The sequence below is a fragment of the Mobula birostris genome, chromosome 14 (genome assembly GCF_030028105.1).
Source record: "Mobula birostris isolate sMobBir1 chromosome 14, sMobBir1.hap1, whole genome shotgun sequence".
Lineage (NCBI taxonomy): Eukaryota > Metazoa > Chordata > Chondrichthyes > Myliobatiformes > Myliobatidae > Mobula > Mobula birostris.
This window is the reverse complement of record NC_092383.1, coordinates 27,259,906-27,277,122: the sequence shown is the minus strand read 5'-3', so window position 1 is coordinate 27,277,122 and position 17,217 is coordinate 27,259,906. Positions and strand designations below refer to the sequence as shown.

At 38.2% G+C, this 17,217-nt stretch overlaps 1 long non-coding RNA gene across 3 annotated transcripts in view; it reads right to left on the bottom strand.

Annotated features, from left to right (window-relative positions):
* LOC140209792 (uncharacterized) overlaps nucleotides 1–17,217 on the bottom strand; it is a 74,940-nt gene that overhangs the window by 40,111 nt on the left and 17,612 nt on the right. Inside the window, exon 3 of one of the 3 annotated variants that reach the window (XR_011889067.1) lies at nucleotides 8,065–8,755. The exons of the other annotated variants lie outside the window; for them this stretch is intronic. This is a non-coding gene — a long non-coding RNA (uncharacterized lncRNA). Of the gene's footprint in view, nucleotides 1–8,064; nucleotides 8,756–17,217 lie in introns of those variants that run through there. 3 annotated transcript variants of the gene reach the window in all.

Below are 17,217 nucleotides of genomic sequence, written 5' to 3'. Positions count from 1 at the left end.
TTTGTGATGACACTTATGTGCTGGTCCCAGGATGGATCCTTTGATATGTTGACACCAAGTAATTTAAAGCCACCGACCATCTCCAACTTTGTTCCCTTAATGAGGACTGGTTCATGGACCTCAGGCTTCTTCCTTCTGTAGTTGGTTTTGCGGATGCTGAGTGAGAAATTGTTGTTCTGTCACCACTCAACCAGATTTCCAGTCTCCCTCGAGACATACTGTATTATACCTGTTGGATTTTAGTTTGATACTATTAAAGAAAATTCCAAGTGCGCCGATGACAGGTGAGAGCATAGCTAATACTGTTTTGTTCATTGCACGAGGATTTTGAAATTGCAGTACCACAAATAGACGAAGAAAATTGCAACAATCAAAAATGGTCAAAATAATCCCCGTACCAAATGCACTAACTGTGAAGAAGAAAAAACACATTCTCATTATCCAGAGGTCAACCAGAGCCCAGCGACGTGTCTTTCATGGTGTCAAAGGTTTTCTGAAACTCTCTGCCCTATCCTTTGTGCAAAGCCTGATAACCATGAACTTCCTGTATGAGCTGTTTGTAAAATATTTGACAGTAATTCACATCAAGTAGAACTGGTGAATGGAGCACACAGATAGCTGCAAGGATAAAGTGATAACACATCTCTGCAACAGATGCCCCTTTTTATAGCTATAAGCAGATCTTAAAGTTGCAGGTGGCTGGGCTTACATCACGCCTGTAGAGGGCTGTAATAGCTTCCTCAGAGGTCTAGTTTTATTCTGTATTTAATCATCTAAGGTTATATGAAAGAACATCTATGAAAGAACTGCATGATAAGAGCTATAACTGAAAGGAGGGAAGAAAAAGACAGCTATTAGGTTTTCACTCTATGACCTTTTTTATTAACGTTTGAAACTGTAGCCAGCAGATGCACACACCCTTTTTAACAGCTGAGATAACTGCCTTCAGTTATTAGTTACAACTGGTAATAAAGCTGCAAGGGAGAACTGCCTTTCTGCAGAGTTAAAGGGCTAGCTTCTCTTTTGATCTAAGTCTATATTTGAAAACAAATTAAAATTGAAAGATCCTTAGCAGCTTTCCAGAAGATGAATGGACCCAGTTCCCTGAAAATATGACACAGCCCATCCCAATGTCCACCTAGCAGTGCTTAAATAGCAATAGGGTTTAGTCTTTAAAGCTAACACCCTAAGTGGAGAATGGCAATTTTGAAGGAAGATTTGAACTTTTATATCTTGCGAAGCAGTGAACATAACCAGCAACCATTAAACGGTGATCTTTTATTTATTTTATTTTTTATTTACTGACATGTAGCCCTTCTGGCCCTTCAAGCTGCTTCACCCAGCAATCCCCCAATTTTAATCCCAGCCAAATCACGGGACAATTTGCAATGACCAATTATCCTACCAACTGCCACATCTTTGGAGTGTAGGAAGAAACCAGAGCACTTGGAGGAAACCCAGGCGGTCACAGGGAGAATGTACAAACTCCTTACAGGCAGCAGCAGGAATTGAACCCGTGTTGCTGGTACTGTAAGCGATTGTTCTAACCACTACACTACCATGTTGCCCATGCCACCACAAAATAATTTTGTATATAGACACACAAATATACCTATATACATAATTGTAAATATATGTGACCAATTTAACAACTTGCTAATTAGTTGATCGAATTGATTATTTCTGTTAGACACACAGTACCTAACATATGAAACAGGTGGAATATAAGAACGGTAGTAAATTAATTGTTATATTAGCTTTTTGCGTATACAACCTTCATTCTTCACCTTCCTGCTTTCCCCAAAATTTCCTTTAACTGGGAGCCAGGGAAAGTGTTAGCGAGACCAAGTAGGAGATATCAACTACAAGGGAGGGATATTGTAGATGAGTTTGATCTTACCAGTTTCTAATTCTCTGTGGATACAATTTAGGATGTTGGACAAAATCTGGGAATAAAATCTCTAGTGTATGACAACAAAATTCAAAAATGAGCCACAATTTAAGAATGGGAATCCAATTCTTTTAGTTGTAAGAACATTTGAATTCAGAATATATATATTGAACAAAGGTAAAGACCAACATATTTTCAGCTGAAACAGGAATAAATATTTAAGTTATACTCAGGTCAGAAAGGTGATTGAATTGTGCTGGTAATGCAAAATATGTGTGTGCCAATATTACATTAAACAAAAGGTATATGAGAAAAATACTATAATATGAAAGAATGAATATAGATTATTCACATCTTCTAAGGGACCTGAAATATTCATATTATTGCATTAAATTTGTAGCAACATGTGACTCTCCACTATGCTGCTTCATTCTGAGCAGAGGCAAGATCAATTTTAGTCTAAATGCTTAGTTCAAGCCTTTTAAGAGAAATTCAGGAATAGCAGCTGCCTTCAATGTATATCATTTCAATAGGATGATGGATCACGATGATGGCAATAACCATTGTTGTGATAACATAATAATTGGAGACTCATAATAAATCAATAGTAAACCACAGCTTAAAAAGTGCAATGAGTTTTTCCGCTATATTATCAGTTATCACTCTAAGATAAAAGGTTACTTGAGTTTAATTGCGAGATTGTGCAACAACTCAAAGAGGCAAACTAAAGCAACATGATAATATTTTAAAAAATCAGCACATTGGACATTTTTGAATGATGAAGTAGATTTTACAGAAGAATCTTCTTTGTTGAATTCTGCTTCATCCGTAGTTTCAATTATTTGGCAGTGTTTTCATTGGGAAGAGACAGGGGTTACGCAAAGCATTGACTGATTCTGCAGCTCCATTGCTTCAAGCTTTACATGGATAGAGACAAATCAATATCACAGCCTAAAAATGCTCAGTTGATAGAGTGGTACCATTCTGTATTTAAACAACAGGGAAGTACAGGGGCATGAGAATAACCAGGATATTTGAACCAACTGCATGCCTTTTTGTAAGGACTGCTTAAGACTTGATGAGCTTATTTAATTCTTACTTTACTAAGTGATTGTGTGTTATATGTGTGTTATGCGTACGACTGTGCTTTACACTGCCATCTGGAGAATCATGCTGAAGTTTGGCTGTATACATACATGTATTTAGTTAAATGACAATAAACTTGACGACTTGACTTGAATGGTCTCTCTCAGTCTCAGGAGCTTTCTTTTCCTGGAATATTACTTGATAACATCTGCTCACTTCCATGATGTGAAAGTTGGGGGCAGGCGTGGGAAGAGGTATTGGGTATAAACATTGCTTGCGGCAGGAAGATTAGGCCACATTCTGACTTGAGCACTCATTGGCTGTCTCATTATCTTGGTTTAGGAAAGTCCAAGATTAAGTCTACGATATAAGCCGCACTAATTGATATCCATCAAAAGAACCACAATTATCTACCACTTCTCTCAGTTAGTAGACAAATAGTCAATTATTCGTAATCATTACCTGGGGACACTTGGAAAGAAATTAGTAATGATAGAATGAGGAGGATAGAAACTCACTATGGAGAACATTAAAACATCTATAGTTCCTCAAGAGTAAAGAGAAGTATTTCCACCTTATTCTTTCTATTTCTTTTTCACTGAGTTTAGTTTGGATCACATGGTTCATCCTTTAATATAGATCCAGTCTGGTTATCATGTCCCCTCTCACCTAGCTGTTGTTTTCTCTCTTACATTCCTATAGAAATAAATATCCAGATATGAGTTATCATTCACTTTTGAAATTCATCCCATTCAAGCCAATATTACAAATTTCTAAAGTAAAGTACAATATACTGATATATCCATATGGTTCAATGAAGACCAGAAACTGAGGATGAATTTCCAGACAAGAGTTCATAACATTCTTATCCAGTTGTATGATTGTTGGAAGTGAGATTTTGGGGTCAATCACAAGATCCACACTAACTTCAGATGCACATTTCGATCATAAAGAATGCCAACAATAAATCTCATTATTAAAACAACTGGTTCTCTTTTGCATGAGATCAGTGCCCTGGCCATTATTATTGTACCTAGTAATTTATTCCAATTGTAGGTCATTCTCTATAGAGAAAAGTTTGTCCTAAATCTGCCTTTGCTAATCCTGAACCTCTGGCCCTCATCTTGACACCTTGGCATACTTCCAAGGATGCCAATCATCCAGGATATAAACAATAGGCTCACAGAGAAGTCTAGATACCACATCACCTCGGCATTAAATTCTTTCAGTTGGCCATAGAGCCAGCTACAGATTTTCTGATCCCTGCTGCAAGTTGGCCCAGCATTCTTTGGCATTATCTTCCCTAATTAAATGCCTTAACAGAAATGGGAAGCTGGCATAATCACAGGTCAATTGGGATTGGCCCAATTTGCAGCATTATCTATTTCTCCAAAGGGGGTTGACTTCATCTCCTAGGAGAAATATTTATCTAAACTCAGTCAAATCCCAGACATGAAGATCGCATTTGTCAGTTGTGTGAGGCAGAATGGAAAAAAATGTAAGATTTTTTAAAAATCAGGAAATATTTTTTAACTTGGAAGTTAGATCCAATTTCTGACAGTCTAAAAAGGTTTATTTTGAAGAATTGATAAATTATTTTATTATAAAATAAATTATTTTATTCTGTCTTCCTACTTTAAAGTTAATATGTGGGCCAGAACAAGTCCTTAACCCTGGGTGAACAGATAAGCTCTTCCCCAATTTACATCATTGTTTCACAGAGAACATCCCTTACAGACTCTAATCTAAGTGAGTAACCACAGGGTCAAATTTTCGTTATGACAATGACTAATAAAATGCATAGGAATCAATTAGTTTAATTAAATCTCTGACTATTTAAAACAGTGTCTGCTGCAAAGTTGAGTAATGAGGAAGGGATGCTCTCTGGCCTTATCTGTCTTAATGCAACACAAAAAAATTTCTGCAGTGACTTTTTTTTTACACTTTGTCTGTGTTAAGGGACTCTTGAGAACACTTGAAGCAATTATGGGTCTTAAATTAAAGCCTTTAAAAAAGAAGGGGCAGAGACTCTATTGCTCTTGTGCTGAAGAAATAGGAGGCCTTTGGCTTCCTATGACTAATCCAACACTCATGGACATGATTATCTCATCCTGTGCCAAGGTTTAAACCTGAATAGTTGGTATGTCTTAATTTAAATAAATCCCTTCATAATTATTCAAAGTAAGACATGGTCAAAGGGGTGCTTAGTGCACAGTTGGAATATCCAGCACCTTTTGTCTTGGGAGGAGAGTTGCAGACCTTTAGCTGGTTCGTGAAGGCTATACAATGTATGTTGAAAACAACATTTAATGTGATACACAGATAAGCCATTCAGTTCTTAGTTACACAGTGTGAAATCTAGGTGGAGTGTTTAAAAATTGTTATGCCTGTGGAAATCTTCACAGGCAGGAGGAAATAAAAATGTTGGATCAGTGGAGGAAACCACCCAGTAACTTCTCTTTGAAAAATATCTGTGCTTCTCAAGTCAAAGTGATTACATGCTTGAAAGATTTGAGGGTGAGATGATTTCACTGTCACAGATGCCGAGCTCAATGAAAGAGACTGCTGACAAGACATGTGGGTGCAAAGAAACAACCAGCTTTAACCACTACAGAAAACTTTTTCATGTAGGCAGGAGTCTATATGAAGGTGACTGGAGCTTTCAATTAGAAGTGTAACAGCTATTCAGTGGGCTTTTGTTAGGGGACTATAATCCATTAAAATCTTTTACAGCAATCAAACAGCACCACAACAGGCAATGAAACTGTATTGAAAATCATGGCGACTTGTAAACATTAAAATGTATTAAAGTAATTGCATTTAGCTTCTAGTCTACACATAATAAGGCAAAGCCAATCTACTTTAGTTTACATCAGATTTCCGAATGGACAATAAACACATCATGTACACTACCTCATTTCTTTACTCTCTTTTGAAGTACTTATTTAATTTAATTTTAATATATATTTCTTATTGTAACATAGTTTTTTTTTATCATGCATTGCACGGCACTGCTGCTGGAAACCAACAAATTTCATGACATATGCCAGTGATATTAAAACTGATTCTGATACTTTATCTTGGCACATTTTATTTTCCTTGCCTGAAGAACTGTTATCCAATAACATCTTAATATCAACTCCTTTGGCTTAATTTTACAATATAAGTTTTCCCAGAGTGTTTAATCAGTACAGGGAAATCTATAGATAATTAATTGTTAATTAATATGTCTCAGCATGCTTTAAAAGGACCATTGCTTCTGAGGAATTAGACAGACATTCTGATGATTACTAATTTATTGGGAATTGTCTGTTAAGAGAATGATGTTTATCAGCAATTACTACAATTTTGTTAGCTTAATTTCTTTCCTCTTTTCTCTCCTCCCACTTGCTTAATTCCCTTCATCCACACTAACCACCTCAGTAGAGAGGGTGGGACAGTTCAGCCCACTGACATCTCCAGGGATGCCAAGATTTACAGTTGAGTGGAACAGGAATGAATCCCTTCCTCCCCCACAGAACAGCCTGAAACCGCCACTCTCTCCCTCTATAGAAAAGCAAAGTGCAAATGTCACTCGAAACTGGAAACTGACCCAAGATCACTTCAACTGCAACTACCAACACTGTGTGATCCTAATACAAATGGTGGAGTAGGGGAATATCAAGTGCACTGCACTGCTGCTTTAAAGGCTGGAAAATATCTGTCTGAAACAGAACCAGAAATTGAAGACAGAAATCAAACTTTCATTATCCAGAAAAGTGGGAATATTACGTGCTCACTCTCTCACTCAAAGAAATGGAAAATGATAGAAGCAGTCTGTACCAAAACTTACTTTTTGTTTCTGGAACTTTATTTCTTGTTTTAAGAAGCAAGAGCAAGGGAAAAAAATGTGTGTAGTTATAGCCAGACAAATTGAACTCAATGCCAGAGCCAGGCCAAGCAACTTATATTCTTGCAGCATATGAAACTATTGATAAAATATTATTTTTTCTCTTAAATATTATATTTAAATGACATTGTAAAGAAACTTTTTAAAAATTGTAACAGGCCTTTCCAACCTAATGAACCCTCACTGCCTATTACACCCATGTGAGCAATTAACCTGCTAACACATACATCTTTTGGATGTGGGAGGAAACCAGATCATCCGGAGGAAATCCTTACGGTCGTGGGGGAAATGTATAATCTCCTTACAGAAAGTGACAGGAACTTCCATGCTAACTTTTGCTGGGCATTTAATTCATCTCATATCTGTATTCTAGATGTGTGTAAAGTTTGAATATATCAGAGCATCACCTTCAGCTATGAATGATCTTACATCGGTTCTCAAAGCATTTGCCTTTTTATCTGTTTCTCTGCTCCTTGAGGTATTTCCCTAAGCTCACCTCATTGACCGGTTCACTCAGGAAAGCAGTGAGAGAAAACAGGAAACAACAGGCCAGCTAACTCACATCAGCTATTGAGAGAAAGAGGTGCCGCTCATAATTGGGGAAGTGATACAATGTATATTCAGAAAAGAGCATGATGTGCCTGATCCAGTCAACTTGGCCTTATGAAAGACAATTTATGTTTCACAGATTTATTAGAGTTTCTTGTGGATATTTGTAACAGAGTGGGTTTCTAAATTTAGGTATTTGGAAAGCAGTCAATGAGATAGCACATTAAAAGTTGTTACACAAGATTAGGTTAGGAGTAATATATTAGCATGGATATGGAGTTGTTAGCACATAGCAGGGATAAATATTTTTATTTTGGCAGGTTACAAGTAGTGGGGTGTCACAGGAGTTGGGTCTGTGCTCTTTGCAATCACCATTACTGTCAATTTTATTGTACAGTCTAATGAGTGGGAAATTCATCTGTGAGGATACAAGGAGGTTCACACAGATACAGTACAGACAAACTTATAGAGGGAGCACAAGGTTGTCAGATGCAGTATAACATGAGCAAGTGTGAGGTTATTTTCTTTGGTAGAAATAATAGAAAAAACAGAACAACTTTAAAATGCAGAAAAAAATGACATGCAATCATGATAAAATCACGATAGATTTTCAATATATGAATGCTTTTTTTTAATTCAATTACTGCAACTTCACTTTGTAGAATCCCAAACCAGATGAAGTTTTCTTCTGCTCTTTGATTAGATTAGATTAGATTAGATTAGATTCAACGTTATTGTTATTGTGCTGAGTACAGATACAAAGCCAGTGAAAGGCATTTAGCATCTGACCAGAAATGCAAAGAATAGTGTTATTTACAAAATAACAGCGAATAAAAAAAGTGCTACGGCACACAAATATAAAAGTACTGAGACAGTACAATATGGATGCAATACTGCTTAGCACTGTGATGAGAGGTTCAGCAGTGTCACAGCCTCAGGGAAGAAGCTCTTCCTGTGCCTGCTGGTGTGGGAACGGAGGCTCCTGTATCGCCTACCGAATGAGAGGAGAGTAAAAAGTCCATGGTTAGGGTGAGATGCATCCTTGATAATGCTTTTCGCCCTGTCCAGGCAGCATTTATGGTAGATGTTCTCAATGGTGGGCAATTGGGTGCTGATAATCCACTGGGCAGCTTTCTTTGGTGGGGTTTCTTCCCATCCCCTTTGTCTTGTTCTTCCTGATCTGCTGAGATTTTCCATTATTTTTTGTTTTTATTTATGATATATATGTTGGTGTTTTGAAATTTCCAGAGCATCCTTATAGATCAAGGGTTCCCAACATGGGGTCAATGGACCCCTTGCTCAGTGGTATTGGTCCATGGCATAAAAAAGGTGGGGAACACCTGTTGTAGATAAATGAGAGAAAGTTAGCGTGCAGGTCCAGTAAGCCATTAGGAAGATAAATAGCATGTTTGCCTTTAAGGCAGAGGGATTGCAGTATGAGAGCAGAGATGGCAGAAACTAGATTTCACCTATTTTTCTTGTGTATTAGTGGCATATAGGCCTGAAAAAATAACCTTCTTATACCCTGTGTGGACAGTGCCTGCTTGCTTTGGTCAATTGGAACATAAGACTATGGGTATTGAAAAGTGGTTGTCTATTGTGCCTAGTGCTCCTGATGCGGCCTCCTCTACGTTGGTGAAACCCGTTGTAAATTGGGGGACCACTTTGTCAAGCACCTTCACCCCAACCACCACAAGCAGGACTTCCCAGTGGCTAAGCTCTTTAATTCCGATTCCCTTTCCCATTCTGCATGTCAGTCCATGGCCTCCTCTTGTGCAAAAATGAGGACACCCTCAGCATGGAGGAGAAACACTTTAAATTTCATCTGGGTAGCCTTCAATCTGATGGCATGAAATATGAAATTAGATTTTTCCTTCTGGTAAAAAATTCTGCCCTCCCCAACCTCCCCCACCACCCCCTGCTCTATTCACACTCCGACCTTTTACCCATTCTCACCTGCCTAACACATCCCCCTGGGTCCCCTTCTCCTTCCCTTTCTTCTATGGTCCTCTCTTCTCTCCTACCAGATGTGTTTTTCTCCAGCCCTTGACCTTTCCCACCCACATGGCCTCACTTACCACTTTCCAGCTAATTTGCTTCTCTTCCACAACCCCCTCCCAATCTTCTTATTCTGGCATCTTTCCTTTTCCTTCTCAGTCCTGAAGAACTAGTTGGAGTGTACTGAAGGATGGTTTTACATACTGTAGATGCAGGCAGAGGAAATACACCTTTAGAAAACTAATACATTTCTCACAGAATGTAGAAAATTGAGAGGAAATTTGACAGAGGTGTACAAAATTATGAGGGGTATAGATATGATAAATGCAAGCAGGCTTTCTCCACCGAGGTTGGGAGGAACTACAACCAGAGGTCTTGAGTTAAGGGTGAAAAATTTAAGGGGAACATTAAGGAAAACATTTTCACTCAGAGTGTCATGAGAGTGTTAAATGAGCTGCCAACACAAGTGGTGCATGTGAGCTCGATTAAAAGAAGTTTGGATAGGTATATGAATGGCTGAGGTATTTAGAGCTACGGTCCTGGTGCAGGCTGATGGGAGGGGGCAGTTTAAATGGTTTGGCATGGACTAGAAGGGCCAAAAGATCGATATGACTCTACGGGTTCTGGTACATGGGTGGCTCTGCTTCTATAGGAACCTCTCTCTTATTGGGATACGGTTGTTAACAGGAGGAAGGGAACTAGAGTGTAGGCTTTATTTCTAGGATCCATTTCGAAATGACACTGCTCACATAAAATGTTTGAGAGTCATGTCTCCCTTGGGAGAAAGACATCATCTGCACTTCCTAGAAACATGGCGTTGAGCTCAAGGAAGTCCTTACAATGATCTTCGGTGACCTGCACACTGAGGAAGAGGAAAACTTTCCTGTTTGATGACAATATCTGATTTATTTTGGGAAGACTTTATGGTGAGTGCCGTCAATGGCAGCCAGACTCATGGAGTTTGGCGACACTGACGAGTTGCAGTGCCAGGAATATCTCCCTCTCCTCAGTGAAATCAATGATAAATGTGAAAACCATGAGAAATATTCCCTGCAAACATAATGTTTACACGACCTCTCTGTTTCTCCAGTGGATTGGAGGCAGGTGAGAAGGGGAAAGTTTAAAGGCGATGTGAGGGGCAGGTACTTTACATGAGAATGATAGGTGCCTGGAATGTGCTGCCAGGGGATGTGGTGGAAGCTGATCTGATAAGGGAATTTAAGAAGCATTTAGACATGTAGGAAATCGAGGGGTGTGACATGTGAAAGCAGATGGGAATAGTTCAATTTGATATCATGGTCAGCGCCCACACCTGTGCTGTTCTATACTGCTTTCTATGATCTATTACCAGCACCCACAAATTTGATAAAAAGCAGAACTTAGTCACATCCAGTCAATAATTGTGATCTCAAAGTAAATGGCTGGCAGGAGGAGACACTATAAGCTTTCCATCCTCCATAATGGGGCAACCCAGTATGATTTGCAATCCATTTCTTATTTCTTATTGTTCTTATGTGCATCAGTGTCAAACTTTGTCTCTAAGCTTTCCTGCCAACTCCTTTGTCTCATTTTAATATCTTATGGGTGCTTTATAACTGAAGATTGAGTTTTTCAGTTTTAACTGATTAAGACTCAAAACAGCCCCTAAAGCCTACTTGGAAAAGTGTTTTTTTCCTTCTTGCTAATAAAGCCGTGCTTTGACAATAACTGCTACCCAAACAGAAATACATTTTCGTGCATGTTTGAGAATGCTGGAATAGTTTTCAACGCTTTTTGTTTGTGGGACGTGCTGCTCAGTGGTGTGATGATAATGGCCTGAGAGAGTATGGTAAATTTAAATGTGACTTGATTTTGCATGTGGCGTAATCATTATTGATTTCTGTTTAGTTTCTTCTTATAGAGACAGAAAATTGTTTTATCTTCTAACAGAAGTTTTTTAATAATCAAAGATAGTTTATTTTCATGAATGTTAATAAAAAAGAACAAAAGATACATCCCTGAACTGAAATAAAACTAACCAAAATATTGTTCTTCCAAATACAGTGGATTCCACTTAATTGGGCATCAGTTAATCAGTGCAGATGCTTATTTGGGACAATTCTTGAGGTTGAATAGGTTAGGGCTTTATACCCTGGAGTGTAGAAGAATGAGGGGAGATTTGATAGAGGTATATAAAATTATGATGGGTATAGATAGAGTGAATGCAAGCAGGCTTTTTCCACTGAGGCTAAGGGAGAAAAAAACCGGAGGACATGGGTTAAGGGTGAAGGGGGAAAAGTTTAAAGGGAACATGGGGGGGGGGGCTTCTTCACACAGAGAGTGGTGGGAGTGTGGAATGAGCTGCCAGATGAAGTGGTAAATGTGGGCTCACTTTTAACATTTAAGAAAAACTTGGACAGGTACATGGGTGAGAGGTGTATGGCGGGATATGGTTCGGGTGCAGGTCAGTGGGACTAGGCAGAAAAATGGTTCGGCACAGCCAAGAAGGGCCAAAAGGCCTGTTTTTGTCCTGTAGTGTTCTATGGTCTATGGTTCTAACAAAAACTAATCGGGAAAACAGTTTATTTGGGATACGATGCCACTTAATTGGGGCAGGAAACTGTTTCCTATTGTTTCTCACCAGCATCAGTTGTGTGCACTTGCGTGGCCATTAGACACTATACTATGCTTCGAGTGAACAGTTTGTAAGTAGCTTCAACTGCGTGTGTTCGTCTTCAAAAAGCAGTGGTTTTTGTCACTGATAGTTTGTGAGAAATAAGCAACAATGCAATTCAGAACTGTTTCGCTCACTGCAGTTTGGAGATGCTAGGAACGGCTGGGAATGAAAATGAAACAATTTCACTACTTCATCAAATTAGGAACTATGAAGAATTTGAAGGTATCGACAATTGTTTTGAATGTTACAATTAAAACGAAGATTTGAAGATTGCAATCACTGACAAGATTGCATGAAGGCAGTCCTTTATCTGCACAAGGTCTCTGCATTGATTTTGTTCAGTTACAGTCAAAAGAATGTATTTGGACGAATTCTTCATTTGATAAGTATTAGGAACTAATGCACAATTTTGTGGTACTGCAGTAATATTGATGTGTTTTACTTGTTCTGTGTTTCATTTAAGTACATAATTTGTTACACAATTTGCGTTTTTTTATACTTTTTTAAATTATTTCCATGAAATTTTGGCTAATTGGGGCAGCTGTTTAATTGGGCCAAAATGTGCTGGTTCAGGTGTATCCCAATTAACTAGAATCCACTGTATTTTCATTGGAAATTTCTATTCTGCATTTCTGTTTCTCAGTTAGCAAAAGTTTTTGGAATCATTTACTTGAGCCCATTCTAAATTTAAAATATAGACCTGACAACGCAGTTAAAGATTGTTGGGCCAAACACACTACCATAATAAATCCTTCTGCATGTACTGGAACTGGGGAGGCATTGTCACACAGCTCCAGTAATCTGGATTTAATCAGGAATTTGAGTGCCGACTTGAGGAGTTTGCATACGTTGCCTGAGACTTTATGATTTTCCCTAGGTGCTCTGGTTTCTACCCACATCCTAAAGAAACGCTGTCGGACTCAGTGCCTGTTAGATAGGTGGTCGAGTTGATGAACATGTGAGAAAGAATGGGTTTCTGACTAGTACGTGTGGAGAATAGATTTGACTTAGACTCAGTCTGTCTGCATACGTTGGCAAACCATGTTGGCCCCATTGAGGATAGGGAAGCTTCCTATGTCACCTTCTAGCATTTATCTAATTGAAGACAGCCATTCTTGATGGGATATGATAAACTACAAAAGTTGGATCTCCATTATTCAGCTTAGTTTGACCAAATCATTCCATTGCAGGTAAATTACTTTAATATATGGGAAAAAGGCAATCTGATTTGATGCAGTTTCATTAAAAGTTCTGAGTTCAAAGTAAATTTTATTATCACAGTGCATCTATATCACCATATACAACTCTGAGATTTTTTTTGTGGGCATACTCAACAAATCTATTGATAACTTAAAAAGATGAAACAAACTACTTCATAGAGCTAGTAGTGAAGTTGACATATAACAAAGTTGCTGGTGCAAAGTTTCATTGAGCTATTTTCACTTATTTACTTGTGTAATGCAACACCTCTGTTATGTTTTGAAAAGCTTGTATTCCTTTAACAACAGTTTTCCTCTCCAGTGCAACAGAGCTTTTCCTATCGACTGTTGAATTTAATGCTCACGTCTGCTTTATGCCATAATAGATATGATCCATAACAGGCACAACCCTCCACTCAGGGTGTTAATACTCCCTGGTATATCTTACAATTAGCATTTGATTAAGCTCCGTCCATAGTCCTTTCAGCCTTTTATGTTAGGTCAAATTGCCTGTGATGGAGTAAAGCACACAGGCACCCCAGTAATGAACTGGCTAGTAAACCGTTTCAAGTGAAAAGAGAACCATTTTATCACCCTAATGAAAACCAGTTGGCAATCCTTTACTCCTTTTTAATCACTTATCAGCACAGCTGCTCAAGCATGAGCCTTCAGCCTTAACCATTTAATAGTTTTACCCATTAACATTGGAGGTGTATAAGTGGCTTGCTGGTCTGCCAAGTACTCAGCCTAAAATGCTACAGACCATTTATGCCCTCTGATACCTTCATGTAAATCAAACATGGATGATGTCCTGCCTATGGATGATGTCATTTCTTAACAGTGGACAGTCCAGTTCAGAGAGCTATATCTTACTTGTCTCCGTTGTATTCTCTGTGCTTCGTGTTCTTGTCCTGTGTGTGTAGACACAGGAATTCTTGTTCTACTTTGGGGAAGTGTTTGTTTAACATCTTAAAGGAAGCAAAGCCTGTTTAAATGACCAGGAGAAAAAAACCTCCGTGGTTGTACTGATCTGATTTTTTTTTTAAAAGTACTATCCGCAGGAAAATTGAGATTACCATCAATATATATCAAGAGAAATGTAACGGAAGGGAAGGGGGTGGGTAACCTTGTTCTGGCAATAGCAAATTCCTCTCTCTTAACAAGGAGGCATGGTTTCAAGGAACTAAGGGACCTGTCACATTGATCCACCTAGCTAATTTGGATGAGCTTTACCAGTTCCCAACTGAACATCGAGATGTAAGATCAAAGAAAATGAGGTACTCCATTGAAAAACCAGAGGCAGGTACAGAACAAGAAAAGGTTAATTGGCTCATTAAACATTTTCCTTCTGGAGAATGCATACAGTTTGGATCTTGTCTGAACTATTTGATCTCCAAAGTCAAGAAACTAACTACAGGTAAAATTTCTGAGATAACAAAGTTGGGTGAAATGTTTCAAGGTTATCAACCGAAACTGCAAGATAGCAATCTATCATATTTATTCAGCTATGAACAATTATGTTTTGCAAAGTACAGATTTCATTGTGTATCAGTGTTTTTGATCATTGTGTTTGCACATACAGTACACACATGACCTTTGCTTTCCTTTAATCAAATATCAATCCAGATCCTTTCTGAAGGAATTAATCTGCAAAGGTAATATTACCTCCAATGAGGTTGAATTCACATATCTACCAATCTGCTTTAAAATGACAATACTTTGTTATGGTTCCATGATCCAGAGGCAATTTTGTGCATGCTGTAGATCATGTTTTCCCAACCTGGGGTTCACAGACCACTCAGTTAATGGCAGGGGTCCCTGGAATCAAAAAAAGATGGGGAAGCTCTGCTGTAGACTATCTGGGTGAGGTAGCCAGGAGTATTTCATTCATTTTAAAATACACAATGTCATGGGAGTGCATCAAAATTTTCCAAAAATGCAATCCATGTGACTGGCTGAGAGGAACGTGAGGCCTTCCTACCATCCACCGGGGACATTTATCAGGAGTGCTGCGTACGCAGGGGCCTTAGTATTAATAAGGATCCCACCCATCCATTCAGCATCCTTTTAATGTTCTACCATCAGGAAGGAGAATGGGCAGGATAGGAAGCAGTTTCTTCCGTCAGACCAACAGGCTTCTGAACTGCCTGCCGCATCTTACTCGAAATGTCACTGGTTACTCTATTCTGTACGTTACACTATTGAATTTATTCATTTTAGTCTGTTATTTCATCTGTAGATTTTATCCTTTCTTTCACAAGTTATTGTGTGGTATGTGCTTTATGCCCTGGTTCAGTGAAGCATTGCCTCGCTTGACAGTATACATGTATATAGTTAAATGATAATAAACTTGACTCGACTTAGTGTTCTTCACTTAGTCCCAGTGCACCTGTCTCTTTCTTAATGGAGAGAAATATCTCGGTCTGAGAACTAGGAAGGTGAACAGAAATAGTAGGATGTTCAAATTATGATCCCTTGAACTGCCTTTGACTATTTGAGAAAAAATGGTCGCTCCTTTACTCATAATTGGGTATGATACACTCACTACACTCATTAGTAAATTCAATATGTGACTATAAAAATGATCAATTCTTTATGAATCTATAGAATATACAAACGTAGAATTCTCTACCAAATGGGGGAGTTGAGGTGAGTAACATAGGTAACAGGGAAACTTCATAAATAGATATGAGAAAAATGAATTTGGTGATTCTATTAGATATAATAGGATTGAAGGAGGCTTGGGGATAGCTGCAATATACTGTATCATTTGAGTATTGGTTTGAAAACTACCATCGATCTGTCACATACAACTTCTACCAATATGACTCACATATAAGAACTACTTCAGGGCAGTTTACATAAAAAAAGTGCACATTGATCAGGAATGCATGAGAAGGATATGAAAGTAATGAATTGAGTGTGGGGCGGGGGGTGGGTAGGTGTTGTTTGTTAAGGAAGTCAAGAAATCAAAAGGAAAGTGAGAAAGCTGAGAAAATGGTTCTGAGGGAATTCCTAAGGACAGTCCAGAATAGGTTTGCTGGGTAGAAATCCACCTTCTATGATGCTGCAAACACAGAGAGGCAATTGAAGACTATTTTGTCAAAGTTAACAAAAGTAAACACAGTTTGAAGAACAGTTGTTTTTGTGATAGCAGAAGACCCGTATGTATGGATGCTAAGAGGAAAATCAACCAAGTTATTTAATTTAAACAGAACAAATACTTTACATGAAACTACTCTGTTGTATATTTAATATTAAAATAATATTTGACTGATCAGATATATACATAATAGTTTAATTAAGAATTTGTTCATTTAAATAATTAATTACAGGTAATATGTAAAAATGCATTAGTTGTCTATGTCATCACACTACCACGTGGTACGTGCGCACCTCAACAAAAATAACTCGTACTACACCCATATTCCCAGTCTTCCGTGTCTCCTTTGAAATAATTTAATTGTTTGAAGTTACAAAACATCACACCCTCTATTATCCTGGCTAGTCCAGGACAATGGATGCACAAAGGAAGCAAGGAAAATAGCAAGGAAGTTTTGCCATTGATCAGGAATGCATGAGAAGGATATGAAAGTAAAGGCGTGGGTGGCGGCTCTCTGTTAAGAAAGTCCTCCATCAATCGCATCTCTGTGTTTGCAGCATCATAGGTTTGGTGGATAAAAGACCTTCTTCAATTTTGGACAGTCCTCTGGAATTCCCTCTTAAAATCATTTTCTCAGCTTCCTCACTTTCCTAACAGTTCCATTGTTATCCATTTCTGTGAGGCCAATCCTAATAAACGTATGCTTCAAATGTACTTAAGGCCAGGTGATTTAGCTTTCACATTTACCAAGTATTTCTCTCTAATCAGTAAGTTATCTCACCATTTCTAAACAATACCATCAATTAGTACTATTAATGCAAATGAGTTTTAGTTGTTGTTTGATCT